General features: G+C 38.0%; 1 long non-coding RNA gene across 1 annotated transcript in view; it reads right to left on the bottom strand.

The window, feature by feature from the left end:
- The window catches only part of LOC146768360 (uncharacterized), a 44,380-nt gene extending 27,915 nt beyond the window's left edge, over nt 1-16,465 (bottom strand). The window contains exon 1 of the long non-coding RNA XR_014952852.1: nt 11,191-16,465. This is a non-coding gene — a long non-coding RNA (uncharacterized LOC146768360). The remainder of the gene's footprint in view (nt 1-11,190) is intronic.
- Between the last annotated feature and the right edge of the window lie 3,893 nt (nt 16,466-20,358).

Raw genomic sequence — 20,358 nt, 5'->3', positions numbered from 1 at the left:
TGAAAATGAAAAAATCATTACAAAAATCATGTGTGCACATCTGGGAAATAATATATGAGATAAAAGTTAACACTGAAAAAACAAAGATTAAAAGCTGCAAACAAATTGTTCATGGAATGAATTCAAAAAGGATTATTTAAGGACTGTTTTCAACAAATTTTATACAGCACTTATTAGAACTGGCAAATTTAATGTGCTGGATTTCAGCTTTAGAATGTTTTGTCGGTTTTTGAAATTCCATCATGTTTAATTTAGGGTTAGGGTGGGATGAGATAGGCGGGGATGGATTGAGATGGGAAAGATGGTGCAAAAAAAGAGGCACTGCCTGTAAAAATAACGTTGCATTTTTCAGTAAATAGACCACAAGGATAAAGTCTCTCCAATTAGATGTGAGATTGTTTCTTTGATATGGAGAGGCTATCTAGGCGTCTTTAAAAGGAAAGACTTACTCTAAGAAGCCAGTGAAACTATTTGTGTTGGTATTCAAGATAAAAATCTGTGCTTCATAATTTATATTTCTGAATTCAGCATCTGAAGAATGTAAATCATAGAGAACAATGAAGTTATAAAAATCATCAAGTTTTCTTCCATAGTTATGTGTGGGTTTTTTTTCCCCTCACACTTTCTACTGTTGTGACTCAAACAAACAGTAAAACTACTTCATTTAACTTTGTTATTTCAGTTAAATTCTTATTTCCTGTCATCTCTATTGTGGATTCTACAGAGAGGGTAAAATACAAAGAATTCATTTATAATTAAAATTGATTTTATCTCAGCAACAAGAAAGAACATGATAGAAGGTAGACAGTGTATGTGGTAAATAATTTTAATTAGGATAGTTGGGGAGAAAAAAATCTCAAATCTGATGTGTTATCTAGAGAGTGAAGCAGATTATGGACTTTTAAATTAAGGTAGATGATAAAATCTGCATTACAAGTATATATGAATATAGGCTGAAACTAAAGGAAAAATGTAATTTTTTATTTGCTTTACACTCTGAGTAAATCTTGAGGAAGCTTCCAAAATTAATGAGTAGCAGAAAAAAAATTTTATTTATCTCTGAGTGTCTCATACCAAGGATTTGTAGTCTCACATTCTTATGCTTTTCCATGCTTTACCTCCCTAACCTGGGTTTTAAAAATTCTTTCTTACTAAATAAAGGCCAGAATTCTTGTGCAATCATAGGACTACAGTTGTTGAGATGGAATAAGGGAAATAGCAGCAAGCCCTGCAATAAAATCAGGAAAGCTGGCAGACCTGATGCAGCCACTATTTCCACTGTATTTCCGCACATCTGGCAGGGATACAGAATAAATCTGCCCATTGCCTGTCCTCCTGAAGAGTGTAGGTCTCTGACCTCACCACTGATTCCAGATGGATGTTGCTGCAGCAAGTAGGTTTCCAGCACTTTTGAAATTCAGTTCTATTGCCTCGAGTTTTCGAAACCTTGCCTCTAGGTTTAGTGAATGACAGATGGTGCACAGCCACAGCCATTAAGTTTCTATTCTATCCTTTCAATACTTTTAGAAATGTAATATTTGCTAGCAGCTTTACTGCTGCTAATAGTAGTGAGGCTGAAGTACTGAATTCCTATTCACTTACAAGTGAATAGACATTATACAGAATTCATTCAAAACACATAGAAAACACGAGTCAAGATACATTTTTTTATGGTGGGTGTAGGAGTCAGAGGAAGCTGACACCTGATTCCTTTTTAGCCATCTGTAAGTAAATGAAAGTAACAAAACCAAAAGTCAAACATACAGAAAAGTATGCACACACACAAATGTGAACTCTGAGATGACTCATCCCCTGGTGAAACTTCAGCTCTCCTCTGCATTAATTCACCTTTCATCCTTCACACATAGAAACATTTTAATTAATACCATACAACACGGATTCAAACCCAAAATGGGGGGTCATCACTTTTCTAAAACCTTAAGGAACTGAAGGTCTGCTTTGCAACCATATGCTCTGAGGATATGGTGAATGTTTTGGACAGAGAAGACGAAGTCTGACCAGAGAAAGACTTCCAATTTTTACAGCAGAATATTCAAAACTTTACAGGCAGGGAGACCTTCTTATGGGCAATACCTGACATGAAGGTGTACATCCAGAACCTTTCTTCAACTAGTAGAGGTGTGCAGCCAGTCACCTCCACATCTTCTTCACTCTCTTGACTGCATGAAATAGAAATGCCAATTCCCCTTGCATTGAAAGATACTGAAATTAAATAAGTCACCAAATAAATAATCCCCAAGAAAAAATAATAAAGTGACACTAGAGCTGAAAAGAAGTCTCATTTTGTGGCTGTCTCCAGTAGAATGAGCCACACAGAGAACAGTATGACCCTCTTTTTCTTTTCTTTTTTGATAATTTACTTTTAACTGAAGGGTCAGTTTGAAAAAGAGAGGAGAAAAAAGTCCATATAGCTACCAGAAGTCAGCAATTCACAGCCATTTAAAGCAGTGTAATAATACCATGGTACAAGGCAGGTTTGCAATCATTAAGGAGACCAAATCTTGAGAAAGGAAATTGTTGCAAGATTGCATTATTTATAAAGTTAAACTATTCACTGGACTGAATCCAAAGTAGTCGTTATTAAGCGGTGAAACTTTGCCTGCTATGAACAAGCCATTCTGTTCTGTCTCATATCAATATTACACACAGCTGGTTTTAGTAAAACTCCTGGTAATGAGTTTTGGACCTATGTAATTCTGCTTCTGATCAACTTTATAATTTTATCATTACAAGTTTCTTTGAATGAAGTTTACAAATGTGTACATACAAACAAACCCCCAGCTATAATTGCAGCATTTTCAAAGGAAAGACCTTGGAGTACGACCTGCAAACAGCCTACTTGCATTCCAATGTCTCTCTCATAGCTTGAAAATGTTCCTGAAAACTTATCCACAGGTTTCATTTTCTGGTTTGGTGGCCAGTCCTAAAACAAAATTATATAATATGTAGATGGATACCAAAATCTTATGGGTTATCCTCTAGGAATATGACCCTACCAATCATTCCCATAAAGATTTTCCTTTTCTATAACCATGGAGAAATCTGCAAATGTGTTCACTCTAGGCACTGAGAGATTTAAAGCACAGTGCTGTAACATTTCATTGAGGATGGGTAAAATAATTTGTCAGAGACAATATCACTATGCACCCCACCAGAGCCTTCAGAGTACAACACACGAAAAAAAGAAGTTGCTGGGAGGGCATGGGAGGAAAGAAGGGATGGAGGAGGACAGCAGAGTAAGTAGTAAATGCAGGAAATGTCTTTTGTCTAGAAGAGAAAATGCAATATTCTTTTTCTTGGTTTGGTCTTTCTGTAAACACATTAGGACATAAAATGAGGATTGAGGGCCATAAAGGTACAATATTTAGTTTCATCGATGCTGAAAAGTAGGATACTCCAATGCAGAAGAGGGATTAGGAAACTCATAAAACAGGCCTGCAAAGCAAAAAACAAAAGGCATTATTATATCACATTCACAAGCAGCACTCAGAGGAGGTTTGGACCCTGATGGACCTGTATACACCTTCCACAAAATCTGTAGAGGTCTCACACCATGCCTGCGAGGGAAATTTTACAGATCTTCAGGAGAATCCTTCAGAAACCAAAGGGGAGACTTCCCAGTAACTATAAGCTGTAAACATACTACTATGCTAATAATGCTATAGCTGGCAACAGCTCTCATCATTTCCTCTGAAGAAGAGTTTTAAGAAATCCTTTATCCTATGACACGGTGATTTCCCAGTCACACAATGAACAGTGGACAGAAAATGGATTAAAACTGCAGTAAGGATATTGAATTTTATAAATGAAAGCAATGGGTCCATTCCCATTCGGCACCAACACCCCAGTCCTCCTCTTTATGAAGTGTTGAAAATAAGGCAACTCATTGCAAGTGAATAAATAATTGGCAAAGACAACAATGTGAATGAATTCTACATACTCAATGGATACAGAGTATGTATTCAGCTGCGAACATCTTGAAATGAAGCCAGAATGTTCAAAGTTGTCCTTTTTCAATGTGTGTATGTTTATAATTTTGAACATGATACATTTCTCATATATATAGGCAAACAAGAATAGATTAAAGTGACATTATCAAATTTCCAGTCCACTTGATAACTTATTCTCCTTAAAAGAAATTGATGGATTAGATCAGCTATAAATTAAAATGACAGATTTACAAGTACCTGTATCTCAGAAGAATGTATCAAGAATATTGTCTACAGATGGCACATCAGCAGATAAGAACTTTGTTTATAGAATGTCGACATGGAGAGGAAAGAAAACACATTTTTCCAATTTGCCATGCTCGATTTTATAGGTTTACAGGCATTTTGAGGGAAAAAAATCTAATGGCAATTTTCTACAGAAAATCAGTTACTGTGCAAGCCCTTTAAATAGAAGTTTCCTAAGTACACACGCAAAGTGAAATTTAGTGACCTGTATGTCAGGTGATTATTCCCCTCCACTGGATATATAATTATATAATTATTCAATAATCATCAAGATTATTGAATAATTATATTAATCATTGAGATACAGGTGAGGAGCACACTAAGTGAACTTCCTCACATCATGATGCTAATCTTATGATTGCTGTAAGTTTAAGCAGCCTTCTTCACAGCACCATAAATCAGTCTTTTCACAGACAGATCCTTGAGGACTTCTTTTCCCAAGGAGAGGAGAGGAAAGGAACAAAGTAATAGCAAATTGTATGGATTTTAATTACTTGCCAATTCAGATTCACCTACTAGAAATCTTTTCTGACTGTTATTTAATTTTCAAGAGAAATAGGACATCACAGAATAACTTTATGTTTGACATATACAAATGTAAGGTTCAGTCCATATCAGGAAATGTTTAGTTCACATAGCACATATTGCCCAGAAGGCATTATTACCATAATTGAATAAAAATTGTAAAAATTAATAAAAATAATAAGGATCTGGTTTCACATACATAGTCTTCTGATTTAAAGAGGAAGCTGGAATATGTTTTCCAGAGAGTATGGAAATATTTCCCACGGATACTCCACAGCAGAAAGTACCAGAAAAAACACATTTAAAAAACCACACTGAAACTCTAGTGTTTTCAGATGAATGTATCTATTTCGTTCATGTACTTCTTGTTTAACTGGGATGACTACTAAAGTTCTTTGCAATCACGACTCAGATGAGATAATTATTTGAAAAGATGCTTGACCTAAAACAACCTAACAAAGGCTACTGCAAAGAGACCAAAATACAAGACCAAGAAAAATAAGCATATCAGTTTGATATCTGCTGTACCAATATATTTTAACTATTTATTGTTTATTTACTTGAAACTGAATCTGAATCACAACATGATTCTCTGTGTAAGGAAGTTACCATCATTATTTCAGGGGAAAGAACAGGTACATCAAAAGTTCAGCAACATCCATCAGTATTTTGTATGGAATTTCAGCTGAACCCTGAACTTCACCACGTCTTTATATTGGATTTAGGTATCATCACAGGGCAAGATCAAGAATATTGCAGCTACCATTGGTTTTTATACATGTCAGAACAAACAACTCACAACAGCACAAGATGAAAAAGGTTATAAAATAAAAACATCTCATGTAAGCAAAACTGCTTGAAGTTGATTCCTGGCATGAAAAACAGTATCCTCAGAAAGTATAAAGCTTCTGTTCCTGCCAAACATCTGTGATAAGTTTACAAGTCAGCCAGAGCAGGGGGGTAGTTTTGCCCTGATCTCTCTCAGTGACTTTCCCCCCAAAAATAATAGGCTTTTAAATGTAAAAAACAACTAAATATTTAGGAGAGGGGAGGGCATGAATGAGAAAGACCAAAACCTAAAAAATAAGGTAACACTGCTTTTACCCTTTCATTTTATCTTTTTAGTCCCATCTTCTCTCCAGGCTTAGAACCAGTGATTATCCTGGTTGCAACAACCTCCACTCAGTTCCCATTCATCATTAAGAAATTTTATGACATTCAAGATGTGGTGATATAATACTCTCTGCCCCTCCCAGGGGCAGTGTCTAGATTTCTCTGCCATTGTGGAGTCTTGAGAACTTTTTCTTTCCTGGAAAAAAAAAAAAATCTTCCCATGGTACATCCAATCCCACTGGTTTAAAAGGAATACAATAGGATTGGCAATGAGAATAACAAAAGTCCAATACTGTCCATCCAACACCCTCGGTGTTTCGTCTCTCAGCATATGATCTAAGCTTTGAAGACTTCTTCCTGGGCCAAATCCTCTACCTCTCTGTTACAAAGAGTGGGAAAGAAGAATAGAGCAAGGTTCACTGGGTTACAGCTTTACTGCCACATCTGCTCTGACTGCAGAGGCATGGTTTGCAAACACTGCCTGGACCAAAAGCCAGGACAAACACACCAAGTTCTGTCTGCAGTTTATGTGCCTTCAGACAAAGAGACCATTTCAACATTTACAGCACTGGCTATATTTTGGCTCCATTGTGCTTCCCAGGAACTGCTGCTATATATGGACAGTATTGTATTAAACTTCAAGCTTGGGGTTTTTATTTCTTCAAGTTCAATTTTGGGGTTTTTTTTCCCCAAAATGTGTGGGGGTAAATGAATTAATATGCAATTAACTTACACCAGAGTCCTCAACAGCAATTTATGGGTTGAAATATCTCATTAATGAAAGCACAGCACAATATAATCTGGCAGCAAAAGGTAAATCCTTACTTCTAAGCCCCTTTTTCTCTACTACAGCTGTGTCTGACTATGTTTTGGCATAAGCTAATCTCTATGTTCCCACACAGCTCAGTGCTCCTTTAGAAAAACTGCATAGTATTTGGTGGGGGGGGATTGCATGATGTGAAATATTACAGTTAAGAGCATTCACTCTGTAATTATTTTGCAGCCACACAATATCTAATTGGATTCTAGGACTTTAAAAAGGGATAAAGTAAACAATACTCTCACTGAAATATTCCAGTATCCCATTAACCATCTGCTTCGAAAACGCACTCCAGGTTTTAGATGCAGTAAAACAACATGTGAAAGATGCTATTGGATGTTAAAATTCATTATCATCATCAGTTTTATATGTCTTAGGAGCCATGAGTCCTGCTGATGGCAGGTGAGTTGAGGGATATCAAAAAAGAGGTAGCAGAAGAAAAGACTAAGCAAAATCCACAAAACATTTTTTCAGAGCAACATTGTTCCATTGAATACTACTTCTGGTTTCAGCTTGGACACAATTGTAATGCAGACCTGGAATGACCTGCATGGAATGGAGTGATGACAGAATCATTTTTCTAAAAAAACACTGCAGACTCACTCTGAGCAACAGAAGCTGAAGACATACATGAAGGTTTCTTTAGTAGGATGAAAAAAGTGACCATTACAATTTGGAAGTTCACTACCATGTCTTCCACTGACAGCTAGCCAGTTCTGTATACTAGAACAATCTTCAAGTCTTCTGGAAGCAGGCAACATTTAGATACTAAACTGCTTTACAAGTGCTATTTACACTGTTTGCTTCAGGTATACAATTACGGAGTTCAGAATTCCTTTTCTTTTTCAGATTTAACTCTGTGAACTGTATAGGGAATTTGTCTCTGAAATTTGAATTACATTTAAATAACTGATATATCCAGCCCCTAATCTTTCTCTTGCACCAAGTCACAGGGTATTTCTGGTGTTTAAGCCCATTGACAGCTGTGGAAATTTCTTGAATAGTAAGTGTAAAGAATAAAGACAGGAATGCTTGATAGCAATGGAAGAGCATTTTGCTCCCAGATCCACAGTGTTCACTAAGGATGATGGAGGCACTTTTGTCATTGCATGAGATTTAGCATGCTCTGCATTTTTCTAGATGACAGATAAGACAGAGAAGTTTATCCAAAACCTAACTAAACTAGCTGAAAATGACCCTGTGGGTTGGTAAGGGATTGTAGGTGTCCTACTTGAAATAAAAAATACCTACTTCCAGTTCCTTGTGCTCCCATGTTGCACAAATTCTTTTTGAGGAAGTGAAGAAGTTCTCTAGCAAAGGCGTTGCTGAGAATTTTGTCTTTTCTGAAAAAACCAATTCTTGCCATGGGTACTTCTGACCCAATTAGCCAGACGTAAGAAAGAAAGAAGCTTTATAGACATACCAGTCCCATGAAAATCATGCATCTGACAATCTCCAAAACTGATGAGGTGGTGTTCTCGCACCTTAAATGCTGGCTATAAGAAAACAGAAAGCATTCTGCCAAGAAGTAAATTAACAATGTTTGTATAAACATTTATTAGTCATTGTTGGTTTGGACTGAGATCCAACACAACAGTATGGATTTGAAACACAGAAAAGTGAAGAGGTGAAACAAGGTGAGTACACATATGTACTTAGTACATGACAGTGACATACCCAAGTCACTGTCTTCACAAAGGATGCATTGAGAGAACCTTGGGAGGCTTTTTTTCTTCCAAAGCAGGCATTTTACACCACCAACCAGCCAGGCATTTATCAGCCAACCATCCAAAAGGGGGGAAAAAGAAGGCAGCTGGCACATAAACTGTGGCTGAAGGTTCACAAGTTGCTGCATTCCATGTCAGTTAAAATCACCATCCCTAAATGTAAATATTCTCCTGATAGCTCCTTGCCTCTTCCAGGAGTACTTATTATATCTCTTAGTCTGATTTCTGAGCACGCTGACAAAATGCTCTAATAAAAGTTTGTTTTTTTGATTAATCACAAAATTAAGCAGCCAATGAGAAGTGATAAATTAAAGAGAGAACAAGCTTAATATCACAAAAAATTACTTGACCTTTTCCTTTTTCTCCCGACTTCCTCTCCTGCCCTTTTTCAGTAGATATGAGATATTGTGAAGCATCATGAAAATCTGGAAATATTCCCCTCATCACAGAAGAGTCCACTGCTAAAAGGCGTACCTGGTGTAAGAGATACCACATGTGACCACTCTGCTCTGGATACAACTGTCAGGATCAAGGAAGATCTCTCAGCATTCTTTTAGTCTAAAAAAGCACAATTCTTTCAATGGAACAAAGTTTCCAAATGCCTAAAAATCTACTGTTTTGCTGTTATAGCAGCATGCCCAAGGATCGTGATGCTTGGAGTACTTCCACAGTAAGAAATGTCACACAGCTGTTCATTGGAAGAAACAGCCATACTTTACCCTTACTGACCACACCCAATAGGAAAGTGAGAAGGCAAAAAAAAAGGAAAGCAGACAAGAAATGTGAAGGTAGTGAACATCTTGCCTTACCTTTTTTTTCCATAGGATTCTTCTTTAGTAAACAAAATTATTAGTTAATATTACTTTTAATATGCAGAGTTTTATTCATTCTCTCAAGGCAAACTGCCAGAATTAAGCACAGAGAATAACTAAGAGCTCAAAATGCTGATCAAACTATGTGCCAAAGTACTTTTCCTCCCTTGCTTTCTTGTCTGCTGTAAAAGCAGTTATAGAAACCAAGCAGTGCTGCCATTAATTGCATTTACTACTGATGGCTTCCTTTACCTTGAGGTAAGCAGCCAGCTAAACAGAAAGAAATAAGCCTTCCAACAAGAGCAGGAATGAGCAGGGTACTTGGTACAGCTACACAGTGGATTTTATAGTTTTAGCAAGCAGACATTAAGCATCTGGCACTGTTAAGAAACTAAGCACCTAAAGAGGCACATAGACGAACATAACACAAATAAAAGTGCTTGCCCATTGTTTAAAACTGTCTTACTAAATTCACCTACTGGATTTTATTGCTGTTTCTCTTTTCTTTTCCAGACAGTTTGCTCCACAACAATCTCTACCTGGATTTTGTATCTTTCCTTTGATGAGTAATGTGTCAGACAAGAGTTTGATGTCTGGCAGACCTATGCCTTCTCAGAAAGCATACACTGGCCCAGAAAAGCAAGTGGATTCAAGTACCTGCCCCCATCAGCTCAAATCTCTGTGACAGAACCACGTAGCAACACTGCTTCCACAGGTTCAGTCACTTTCTCACAGTACCTGCAGCAGAAGTCTGGTTTCCTTCCTGTATAGCATATGATACAAAGAGAGATACAAAATGGTTTATGAGTAGCTGAGAGCTTTTGAACAATTTTACAGGCAACGTGACCCAAGGGCAGTAGGTGCACAAATGATTGATACAAAGGAGGAGCTGCGTTGCATGGAGGGGCAGGGAAAATGTAAGAAGCTCTCTAGTCCAGTGAGCTGCTGACTTTTTTGTATCCATAGGAATATCATTCTAACAGCTTGTTCTGGAATACTTTCAAGTAAAACAAGGCCTAGGAAGTGGCTACCCTTTCTGTAGTAAGAAAGATGAGTATCTTGAGTCAACATTGGGAAATGAATAAGACAAGAAAATAACAGATTGATGTTACTAAGTAGAGAAAGTATATAGCATATATGGTCCACATATAAAAGAATAAAGCACATGGAAAAGAATAGCACCTCAGTAAGAAATGATCCTTGCAAATTCTACTATTAATCTAGCTCCTGAATAATTAGCATATTTAAAATACTTTCCATGATTCCTTCTTAAAATGCATTTCAAACTTTTTAGGTATCTTAGAACACTGATTGGGAAGTTTAGACAGTAAGTAGCAAAATGTAAAATGTTTCCAGAGCACCAGAGTATAAAGTTCTTTTCCTTACAAACAAAAGTATCTTTCAGGAATGGCCTCCAAGGTAAGTAAACTGATGATACTTTTTTTTCCAGTCAGATCTGGGGAGTTCTGAGTTTCAAGTCTCAATGAAGTAAAGGAATGTATTTACTGTTTTTTATCTTTGACTAAAAAAAAAAAAAAAAAGCAGAGTGATAAAGACATAGTCACCTTTAAAGTGGTTTCTTCACAAGTCAAGACAGTTCTGATGCTTTTAGAAGGAAAAATCTGTGTGAATGACACAAAAGACACTCAAAGGAGCAAGTCTGAATTTGTTCCAAAAAATCTTTTGGCTTCATACACAGAAACACCAGCACCAGAGTTTAGGGATAAAAGAAAAGCTCTCCCTACTATAAAGATAATTCCTTTTTATTTCTAGAAAAGGGGTTTTACAAAAACAGTAAAAATAGTTTTCCTCTGAATCTTCCAACAGAAGATTCAGACAATGCTCAGAAATGCTCAGAAAGACATAATCAAAGCAGATGAGCTTCTATCATTAAATCCTTCTCAGAGAAAATATTTGGACTACTATCAAATTCTTACCTAGACCACAGAAGCAGGACAGAAAATGTTCATGTCTGTGTTTTATCCTCCTTTTCTTTGCTTAAAAGGATTTTGATTAGTAGGCATAAGGAATAAGTGCTAGCTCTCATTTCCTGGGGAAAAGTATGCCCTTTGTCCCATGTGGGCAGAGACTAACAGCTGCATTCTACCTATTCATTTCTGCTGGTGACATCATTCTAAAAGGGTTGGTTCTTCCAATACAGAAAGCCACAAGGGACTGATCATTTGGGGCAATAGTCTCCTTATCTCATAGCCAGACACAGTTTTGACCAAAGCTTTATTTTGTATGAAAAAGAAAATATAGGGCTCTCAAAATGAGTAAATTTCACTCTAATTTCACTTCTGGTTTAATTTAAAAATGCATTGGCATTTTCAAAGCTTCTTTGTTGCCATTTCATGATTACTATTTGCCTGCATCACCATCTTGTATTTACCACCATGTGAAAACAGTTTACTTCATAAACCACAAAAGCCTTTTGATATTCCTTTCAGTGTAGCATTAATAATGTAATCTGATGCCCTGGGCATTATGCTACATAGTTTATCAACAGCACATTAACCACTCAGTACTTTCTGCACAGTGTTGCTATATTATATACCAACAGTTTCTGCCTAGATCACATCTATTTTGACTGAGAAAAAATGTACCATCTTGTCACTAGCTGATAGTTATTAATTGTGGTCTCATCCCAGAGACATCAGAATATGATTCTTGAGAGACCATAGACAGTCATTCCACATAGCATCTGAAAATGAAATTTCAGATTTACAGGAAAGGCTGCAATTCTTCAGCAGACTCATATACAGCAGAGCTCTTACTGCAACATCTTTTTTCTGACCTTGCAAAATCCATTGTTCTCAGAATTACAAAATGGTTTCAATTGGAAGGTACCTCTGGGTTTGTCTTGTCCATCCCCTCTGATCAACTAGGGCAAATTTTCTCATCTGTATCCAGCAAGAAGCATATGAATACCAAACATGAAAATCCAGCCCCTTGCTACAACTCACCAGCTTTTTAACCAGTCCGACAAAGAAGGGAGATGTGGTAGTGGCAACACTCATCCTGGCTTGCCTCACTGCAGGCTGCAAGGGGCAATCAGCCTATCCAACACCCTCCATCCCAGATCATCAAACCTCACACTGCCTGGATCATGACTTCAGCATCCTTCATATTCATTGTATTCAAATAGGTGCTTTTGTTTTCTTCCAGCTTATCCCTCATAGTTTTCATCCCTGCAACACACCTATTTTACTGTTATCCTCAATTTCATCCATTCTTCTTTGCTGTAGCAAGCCCAGAAGATTAGGCAAAACGAGATCATACATTTTAACTTTCCTTAAACTTCACTTCTGTTTGAAAATTTTGAGCTTTCACAGTCTCAACTGTGTTTAAGATATTCATATCACTGTTTGGGCTCAGACAAAAACTTGATGTATTTTCTGAAGAGTCTCAGGCTGGATGATATCAGAAATTCCAATAAATCTTTTCTTGCTCATTTTTTAAATGGAAGCTTAAATAAAATCATAGGAGTATCCAAAAATTAACTCTAAGGAATATGAGAGAACTGAAATCAAGAAAATTATGCTAATATTGTTTATGTTAAATCCAAGACACAGAGATGCACCTCACAGCTGCTCTTCCTACAAACGTACAAGGAAAAAAGATATTTTGGCCAAAGTAAGTGAAAATCAAGCAGCATGTTCAGATTTTAATGATAGTCAAGAAGCACCTGGGCAATTCTCATAGGTGCATAGTGTGATCCTGGGGTTGTCCTGTGCAAAGCTGGGAGTTGTGAGTCTCTTCCGACTCTGGATATCCTATGACTCTGATTCTAGAGAAGTAGTTTTGTAAAACACAGACATCTAAAGAATGAGGGCTGAGCCTGGGACATGTCTGTCCAAACATTTCTTGAATTCTGTCAAGTTGGTGCTGTGACCACTTCCCTGGGAGTCTCTTCCAGTGCCCAACCAACCTCTGGGTGAAGAACCTTTTCCTCGTGTATAACCTAAACCTCCCCTGACACAACTTCATGCCATTCCCTCAGATCCTGTCACTGGTCAGCACAGAGCAGAGATCAGTGTTTGCCTCTCCTCTTCCCCTCAGGAGGAAGCTGTACACTGCAGTGAGGTCTCCCCTCAGCCTCCTCTTCTCCACACTGAACAGACCAAGTGACCTCAGCCACTCCTCATGTGGCCCTTCACTATCCTTGTGGCCCTCCTATGGACACTCCCTGAGAGTTTGCTCTTCCTTACATTGCAGTGCCCAAACCTGCCCCCAGCACTGGAGGTGAGGCTGCCCCAGCTCAGAGAAGAGCAGCACAATCCCCTCCCTTGCCCAGCTGTGCCTGATGCCCCCCAGGACAGAGCTGGCCCTCCTGGATGCCAGGGCACTGCTGACTCATGTTCAACTCTCCATGCTTCATAATGAATAAAACATTTCTAGGTTAAGTCCATAACTTAGGAAATGAGACATAATAAAGTTAAACAAAAAGCTGCTGAAATGCTACTAATTTTAAATATTTTGGCTTTCTATCAAATCAGAGATCTTCAGCTTTGGTTTTAAGTTATTTTAGTCACAAGAAGTGTGATTAAAATACCTGAAGTTCTAGATGCTTAACACTCCCAAATGCAATGTTTAAGTCTTTAATTACGTATCATGGGCTAAAAAGCTTGTATGAGAAGAAAAAGATAACTCTTCTATACTCTTTTTGAATTCTTGCCAGGCAGGGCAAGGCAGCACTTTTAGATGGGGAAATAAGCTATTAAAAGTTACAAATAAAACATATTGTTGACTGGGCTGCATCTGTGTTTCTTAGATTCCCATGTTGCAGTTGGTTGAAAGAACCAGGTATCAAAAATATCAGGTATCACAGATGGGCACATGAACTTTTATTTATGCACAAAAAGATCCCAGCTGCTAAGCATTAATACCACAGATGGGGTTTTCATTACATCACTCTTTTCACAGAGGATGAACATATTCTGTGTTTATACAACTGCACAGAGAGAGATAGATTATTGGTTTTGCTTGATGCCAGAGAATCTGAAACTTCTGCAGTAAATAATTATAATCACATAAATAGCTGTCCCATCCAGCATATTCTCATTTTTGTAATGCCACTGAAGACAATACTGATCAGCACCAGCAAGAATTCAATCTTAGGGGCAGAATCAAACTCTACCACTTCAAATTTTGACACAAATGAATAACAGACTTTGAAAATTGAGTATAAAAGTTGTGCCTCTTCCAAATCTAAGTGATTAGGTTTGAAATGGGTGATTTAAGTTCAAGGCAAGCAGGTAGATAGGTAGTTCATAACCACAGCAGCTAGATTTGTGCTCATACTTCCTCCCATTTATCAGAGGCATTCTCCATTATCATTGAAAGGTCATGGCAACTCGGAGAATGTTCCTGAGGACTGGCAGAAAGCAACCACCACTGCTCTAATCAAGAAAGGCAAGAAGCAGGATGGGAGGAGCTATAGACTGACCAACCACACCTCAGTGCCCAGAAAGGTGATGGAGCAAGTAATCATATAAACAATGCCATGAACAAGAAGAAAAATGAGACAAGTCACCATGGATTTAGAGACTACTCAGCCCTTGGTGAGCCTGCATCTAGAGGGCTGGGTCCAGTTCTGGGCTCCTTGGCCCAGAACAGTGTTGTGAAGATGGTTAAAAGACATGGGGGATCTGACATACAAGAGACCTGAGATTGTTTAGCCTGGAGAGCAGGGGTAAGGGGTAAAACTCAGGGCTAATCTCATCAATGAATATAAATATCTGATGTGACACAATAAAGAAGACAGAGCCAGATTCTGCTCCGTGGGGCCCAGTAACAGGACATGAGGCAATGGGCACAAATAGAAATCCACAAAATTAAGCTTAAATATAGCAGAACCTTTATTACTGCAAAGGTGATTGATGACTGAAACAGGTTGCCTAGAGAGGTTGTGGAGTCTCTCTTCTTCACTATAATCAAAACCAAACAGGAGAATGATCCCAGCAACCTACTCTAATTGAAGCATTAATGTTGAACTAGATGTTTTTCTTCTACCCCCAATAATTCCTCTTTACCAGGACAAAGCTAGAAGAAAATTAATATTTCATTATTTCTAGGTACCCTTTATGGTTGTGGCAATGAAGCACTAAATTTGTGTTCATAGCTGTCAACTCTGTGTTCTTTATACACCTTACATCATGAGGTCTGCTTTCCACATTTGTTTAGTAACAGAGAGTTGTTCAGATTATTACTTGGCTCAGAAAGATAAAGTCATGAGTAGAAAACAGAAGAACTAATGCAAAAGGAAAAATATGAAGGCCAGTGACAAAATTTCTCTCCCTAATATCATTAGTGCATGGCCATGTCTCTCACTCAGTTCAGATAAAAGGTCACGGAGGGAAAAATCTCTAAATTTCACTAGAAAGTATAGGCCTTAACCAGAACACCTGATTCCACAAAACAAGGATATAGCTGTGCCCCTTTCTTGTAATACAAGGTATTCCAGGTCTGCAAGGGCACAGAAGTGAAGTTCTGGAATAGAGCTTCCAATCCTGGAAGTGTCTCTAACCATCTTGTTCTTCTCCACATGGCAGCTGCTTTTCAGAAACCATTAAAACCTCATGTCATTTCACCTTTTCTCTAATACATACCACTCAAAGGAAACTAATTCCTCATTATTTCTCTCACAACATTACAGAAGCACAGAACAGAACTAAATAAAATGGAGACCTACTATGCATGTGCAATGGCCGTTTTCTCCACAAATTTCTCCATACCCCAGCTGTTTCAAGGGAAGGAAGTGGCATATATCCCTCCTCCTCAGAAGTCATGGCATAATATAAAACAACTGGAATGGAATAACTGGGTTTTGGTACCATTCATTGACTGCAGACAAATTAATTCACCACACACCATCTTATGCAGCCACTAAGGAAAATAATTTACTGCCAGGACAGCGTCTATAAAAATCTCTGACACTTCTCTCAACTCTATTCATCACAGCCTGGATTTATTAACTTGCAGAAGATTGTTTAAAACTGAGCTCTTCTGGTACTTAAGAAATGGGAAGTTGTGCAGGATAAGAACAATAGGACTCTCATTTAGGTGATTTAATTAAGCTCGATGGAAGCTTCTGATTAGAATATGTGTGGGCAGTGGTTTCTTCCCTATTTAAAATGTTATTAGAGGGAATCCAGTAAGTGTTTCATTATTGTTAAGTGCAATCAGAGAAGTTGTTTTCGACCAATTAAATGCTGCTAAATAAATAGTTTAAAGCAGTTAGCAGCATAATGCTTTGCAGCTGGTGGATTTCTTCTCAGAAACTTCACAGTAGATATATTCCTCTATGTACACATATAAAACAACTTAGAAGGACCTTCATTGCGGAGGTGAAATTAGGATGACAAAGCCACACTTGTATAAAAAGGGAAAGTTACAACTTGTAAGTACACAGTAGAGGGAAGAGACAGGAAGTGATCTTCCTGAAGTCCCCAGTAGCTAGGCAAGTGTTTGTGGTGGGTTTTGTGTGCTGCAGCAAAACAAGCACATTTAGGGCACTTCCATTCCTAATTAGACATCATTGTACTTATACAAAATTTTTAAAATAACTTAAATTGGAGGTGAGTCTTGTTACTGTCTTAAAGCCCACAGAAAGCCTTCAAAACAAACAGCAGTCAGAGCATAAATAGGTTGTGAATTTTACTCTTGACACATGCCCATTCCATTTCACCAGCAGAACATCTGCAAAGCATTTCAGATGTGAATGTTACATTGTTCTACTCCTAAAATGAGAGGTGAGGGAAACAAGAGAATAGATTCTGAGTTGCAACTCTGCCTTTTTTCCTTTTCCAAAATCCCTTTTGTTTTATTACTCCTGTATGCTTTGCCTGGCAACCCCAAAGCACACTTGTTTCCCACTAATACTTGTGATTTTTTTTCTCCTTGTTTCCCTCACAGTTTGGTGTGGTTTCTTGCATAAGCATGGTATTCCAAGCATAGAGTTATATTTAACAATCCTCTCATTTCATTGTTTGTATGTCAAGTCTAACAATGGAAAACCACATTAAACACAGACATATTTGCTCTTTAAAGGCATTTTCAGCCAAGGCTCACAAGATGGAGTCACAATTGTCTTCTCAATTATATAAGAATGTGCAAACTTTGCAAGGCAGTATGATACTCTGATACTCCTCTGCTTATCTGAGTTACTGAAAATAAATTATCTCACCTTATCTAAAATGGTCTCAGATCCCCTTTTCTTAATCTACAAATAAAGTGAGGCCCATTCTGCCATGTTCTACTTTCATAAATTAAGGAATAAGCAGTCTCAAAGGTTTCTCTCAGAGGATATAACTTCATGTTGTGCATTCATGTACAAGTAGTGATACTCTTCCATGGTTACTCTTACAGGTACACAGTGAGAGCTCACAGTTTGAGCCATCTTTCTCCCTGCCATTTTAGATTGTTTTCTACAGAAATTTTTACACTGGGATAAAAGTTAGAATCTTCTCAGAGTCTCATGAAGCATCAGGAAATGAAATACAGGGGAAACCAAAAGGGGAGTAGCAGACAAAAATACCCCTGCAGTTATCAGAAGACAGAAGTGCAGGATACTCATAAACCCTGTAGATGACATTGCAGTCCAGATACAGGAAAGTCATTTGTGGTTGTAGGCCTGTGAAAGAACTGGGTATCAGTCCACTCCCCTTCCAGTTTCAACTCACAAGATGGCACTGAAAAGTTACTGATGTGGGAGCTGACACAGAGAAGTCATGGGCTTACTATTGAGCATATGGACAATCAAAAAAAAAAAATCACAATTCAACATCTTTTTTTTTACTCTCACTCTAGGTCTTTATTTTGGTGCTGACTGAGAAACTGTCCACTTTCTGTGGAGTCAGCAACCCACAGAACAGCTACCCTAATGTGTGTGGGTCTGTAGTGCTGCTCAGATTCCGTGGCTGCAGCACAAACTCACTCAGCTGACGGAAACAGAGGAGCCTGCAGGTAGCTCCCACTTGGTACCAACAATTATCCTGCCTGGGAGGTCTGGCATTATCTGAAAGTGTGACAAGAAGTTCTCAGGGTAACTTCCCTCAGGAATACAGCTGTTTTCTTTTTGAGAAATTACATATTATCTTGAAGGACCAACAGAGAGAGGTTCTCTTCACAGACAGGGTTGGGTCTGCTCTGTGCAATGCACCAGGTTAAAAGGAGTCCAGATGGGCTCCAGCTGATGTACAGATGCGGAGCACCCAGTATCTGAAAGGAAGCAAGATTAATTTGTAATTTATATTCATATTCTTATTCTATCTCATTAAAGGATTATATTAATGTTCTTATTCTACCTCATTAAGTTTTTTTTTTGTTGTTGTTGAGACTTTCTTATTGAGATACAGAAACAAACCTGCACTGTCTCTCTTTCACCTCAATGCTCCTAAACTTCCCAAGCCCATGCAGAACAGATTTAGAGGCCTGTAGGTCCAACCAAAGGTGTATACATGAATTTACAGCTTCTGAGGGGGACAGTCACTCTATATGTGTACTCTAAACACCTTTACAGATATAGGATATGGTCTTTAATACCCAGTTTGCAATTTGTGCAACACCTCAATGACAATTCCTGGATTTTGATGTAACAGTTAAGTCTGAAAAAAACTTGGAGACAGAATAGAGGTTGGTGAGGTTAGATGAGAACCAGTGTGAAGGCAGCACCAGGAACAGGTAAACAAGCCATTAGTAGAAGAGAAGTGGCTGCACAGGTATCTAGAGAAGGCTTCATCTCTTGAAAAGAAAAATCTGCTTTGAAAAGTAAGAGAGGTATTACAATATAAACAGTCTTGATTATGTTGAAGGATTAAAGAATTCCTATCACTGCAAAGAACTTCCTTTCTGGAGAGTTAGTTTTCAAGAGCTCAGAGCACAAGTACATGCCATAAAGTTAATCAATACAGTTTAAGAATTTAAGAATCTGACAGAATTCCCCAATATACAAAAATCTCTGTTCATAATGCCATTGAGCCCCTCTGCATTTTAGTTGGGCTTTGTTTGAACAGTCCTAAAAAATCAGTGTTTCAAATACAAGGAATATTGTTATGAAGTTGGGAATGCTACATTACAGTAGCTTGCTCCTAGTGCATCAGCTTATTCTCAGTAGGACTATAGAACTACTAAACTAGATCATATCCATGGCCTGCTCCATGGCATATCTCCCTGCAGATATGACCAAGACCAGACATTTGAGAGGAAGAAGTAATCAACTCCACAGGACACAATATTGTAAGACCTTCCTCCAAACCAAATTTCTTCCTGACTCTATGCCATTAGCTACAGCATGGCTTAACCTGTTACTATTGTTAGGGACACTGTTAGTCTGCGGGGGCTGGAGATGCCACATAAAGCATGTCCAGAACAGCTGCTCCAGTGGAGCAGCTACTTGGCTTGAGAGCAGGACAACAGAAGGTTGACATGAACAAGTGCTGCTGCCAACTTCAACCCAGTGCCCTGAGCAAAACTCATTTAGCACTTTCCATTTTACAGCAAGAATTGTTCATCAGACCCTGAGCCCAAACCGCACAGTCTAAAACACTACCATGCTAAGCATTGTTTCACAGCGTGACATCTGAACCTCTCTTCCAAGATATTTCTCACTCAATGCTCCATGACCAAAGATCTCTCCACAGGAGCCTTCTTCATGAAGTCAGAAAAATATTCAACTCAAGCTTTTTGTGGACATTACTTTCTTGTCCTTTCATAGATATGTTTTTTTGTTTGTTTTTTTTTTTAAAGAAATACTAAAAAAAAAATCCTGGATTTAATCCTATTGCACCTATTGCAGCTAGGTTGCTGACCTACACGTGCTTTTTCTGGTCATGCTTCTAGTTCAACTGAGCTCTTCCAGCAGGTGAGTATGTTGAATTAGTTGCTTTATCCCAAATTTGACTATACTGACTAATTGAGTTCACCTGCTTTCATTAGTTGTTCCTTTCCCATGGTGGATTCACAGATTCCTGTTAAGCTTTTGTTCTCAATGTCTTTTTGTGGCATTAGCTAATGTATAACAGCTACAGGCTTCCTTTTATGTGCACAAAATATCTGCATATTGCAAACATTAATAAATGAAAAAGGTACAGTGGGATAGAAAA

This window comes from Lonchura striata, chromosome 2 (genome assembly GCF_050655825.1).
Source record: "Lonchura striata isolate lonStrDom1 chromosome 2, ASM5065582v1, whole genome shotgun sequence".
In the NCBI taxonomy this organism is placed as follows: Eukaryota; Metazoa; Chordata; class Aves; order Passeriformes; family Estrildidae; genus Lonchura; species Lonchura striata.
The sequence above is the reverse complement of the archived record's forward strand: the minus strand, read 5'-3'. Positions and strand labels throughout refer to the sequence as shown.